Source organism: Xyrauchen texanus, chromosome 6 (genome assembly GCF_025860055.1).
Source record: "Xyrauchen texanus isolate HMW12.3.18 chromosome 6, RBS_HiC_50CHRs, whole genome shotgun sequence".
Classification (NCBI taxonomy): domain Eukaryota; kingdom Metazoa; phylum Chordata; class Actinopteri; order Cypriniformes; family Catostomidae; genus Xyrauchen; species Xyrauchen texanus.
This window is the reverse complement of record NC_068281.1, coordinates 895174-897673: the sequence shown is the minus strand read 5'-3', so window position 1 is coordinate 897673 and position 2500 is coordinate 895174. Positions and strand designations below refer to the sequence as shown.

Genomic DNA, 2500 nt, shown 5'->3' with positions numbered 1-2500 from the left:
CTCTTCTCATCTCTTCTTGTCTCTTCTTGTCTCTTCTCATCTCTTCTCACCTCTTCTCGTCTCTTCTCTTCTCATCTCTTCTTTTCTGTTCTCATCTCTTCTCGTCTCGTCTCTTCTCGTCTCTTCTCGTCTCTTCTCGTCTCTTCTTTTCTGTTCTCGTCTCTTCTCATCTCTTCTCACCTCTTCTCATCTCTTCTCGTCTCTTCTCATCTCTTCTTTTCTCCTCTCATCTCTTCTTTTCTCTTCTCATCTCTTCTTTTCTGTTCTCGTCTCTTCTCGTCTCCTCTCGTCTCTTCTTTTCTGTTCTTGTCTCTTCTCGTCTCTTCTTGTCTCTTCTCGTCTCTTCTTTTCTGTTCTTGTCTCTTCTCGTCTCTTCTTGTCTCTTCTCGTCTCTTATTTTCTGTTCTCGTTTCTTCTCGTCTCTTCTCGTCTCTTCTGTTCTCATCTCTTCTTTTCTGTTCTCATCTCTTCTCGTCTCTTCTTTTCTGTTCTCGTCTCTTCTCGTCTCTTCTTGTCTCCTCTTGTCTCTTCTCGTCTCTTCTTTTCTGTTCTTGTCTCTTCTCGTCTCTTCTTTTCTCTTCTAGTCTCTTCTTTTCTGTTCTCGTCTCTTCTCGTCTCTTCTTTTCTGTTCTCGTCTCTTCTCTTCTCGTCTCTTCTTGTCTCTTCTCATCTCTTCTCTTCTGTTCTCGTCTCTTCTCGTCTCTTCTTGTCTCCTCTTGTCTCTTCTCGTCTCTTTTCTGTTCTTGTCTCTTCTCGTCTCTTCATTTCTCTTCTGTCTCTTCTTTTCTGTTCTAGTCTCTTCTCTTCTCGTCTCTTCTTTTCTGTTCTCGTCTCTTCTCGTCTCTTCTCATCTCTTCTCGTCTCTTCTCATCTCTTCTCTTCTGTTCACGTCTCTTCTCAGTCTCTTCTTTTCTGTTCTCGTCTCTTCTAGTCTCTTCTCGTCTCTTCTCATCTCTTCTCTTCTGTTCACGTCTCTTCTCGTCTCTTCTTTTCTGTTCTTGTCTCTTCTCATCTCTTCTAGTCTGTCTCTTCTCTTCTCGTCTCTTCTCTTCTCATCTCTTCTTTTCTGTTCTCATCTCTTCTCGTCTTGTCTCTTCTCGTCTCTTCTCGTCTCTTCTCATCTCTTCTCGTCTCTTCTCTTCTCATCTCTTCTTTTCTGTTCTCATCTCTTCTCTTCTAGTCTCTTCTTTTCTGTTCTTGTCTCTTCTCATCTCTTCTCATCTCTTCTTATCTCTTCTTGTCTCTTCTTGTCTCTTCTCACCTCTTCTCGATCTCTTCTCAGTCTCTTCTCGTCTCTTCTCTTCTCATCTCTTCTTTTCTGTTCTCATCTCTTCTCAGTCTAGATCTCTTCTCGTCTCTTCTCATCTCTTCTAGTCTCTTCTCATCTCTTCTTTTCTGTTCTCGATCTCTTCTGGTCTCTTCTTTTCTGTTCTTGTCTCTTCTCATCTCTTCTCACCTCTTCTCATCTCTTCTCGTCTCTTCTCATCTCTTCTCGTCTCTTCTAGTCTCTTCTCATCTCTTCTGTTCTCGTCTCTTCTCGTCTCTTCTCATCTCTTCTCGTCTCTTCTCATCTCTTCTCTTCTGTTCTCGTCTCTTCTCGTCTCTTCTTTTCTGTCTCTTGTCTAGTCTCTTCTCGGTCTCTTCTCTTCTCATCTCTTCTTTTCTGTTCTCATCTCTTCTCGTCTCTTCTCATCTCTTCTCATCTCTTCTCTTCTCATCTCTTCTTTTCTGTTCTCGTCTCTTCTTTTCTGTTCTTGTTTCTTCTCATCTCTTCTCACCTCTTCTCGTCTCTTCTTGTCTCTTCTCATCTCTTCTCACCTCTTCTCGTCTCTTCTAGTCTCTTTTCTTCTCATCTCTTCTTTTCTGTTCTCATCTCTTCTCGTCTCTGTCTCTTCTCATCTCTTCTCATCTCTTCTCATCTCTTCTCATCTCTTCTTTTCTGTTCTTGTTCTCTCTCTCTCTTCTCGTCTCTTCTGTCTCTTCTCATCTCTTCTCACCTCTTCTCGTCTCTTCTCGTCTCATCTCTTCTTTTCTGTTCTCATCTCTTCTCATCTCTTCTCACCTCTTCTCATCTCTTCTCATCTCTTCTTGTCTCTTCTCGTCTCTTCTCGTCTCTTCTCATCTCACCTCTTCTTTTCTTTTCTTGTCTCTTCTCGTCTCTATTTCCCTTTTCTATTTTCGTCTCATCTGTTCTTTTATTCTCATCTTGTCTCTTCTCATCTCTCCACCTGTCCTCTGTTAACCAGTGATTAAGTCTCTCAGTGTAGTTAATAATGTACAGTGTGGGACTGTGTCCTGTCTGTTGGCGCACACTGGGGTTTATGAGCTCTACATGTCCTGCAGCTCTGTTGTATTATAAATGAAGATGTCACAGCACACAGATACTCTCCCTACACACACACACACACACACACACACACACACACACTAGTGGCTTTTATAAAAGCCTCTTGGGTTTAAACACAAACCATATATAAATCATATCTGTACGCTGGGCCTA

General features: G+C 42.1%; 1 protein-coding gene across 1 annotated transcript in view; it reads left to right on the top strand.

The window, feature by feature from the left end:
• LOC127645051 (uncharacterized) overlaps nucleotides 1-2500 on the top strand; it is a 247267-nt gene that overhangs the window by 171224 nt on the left and 73543 nt on the right.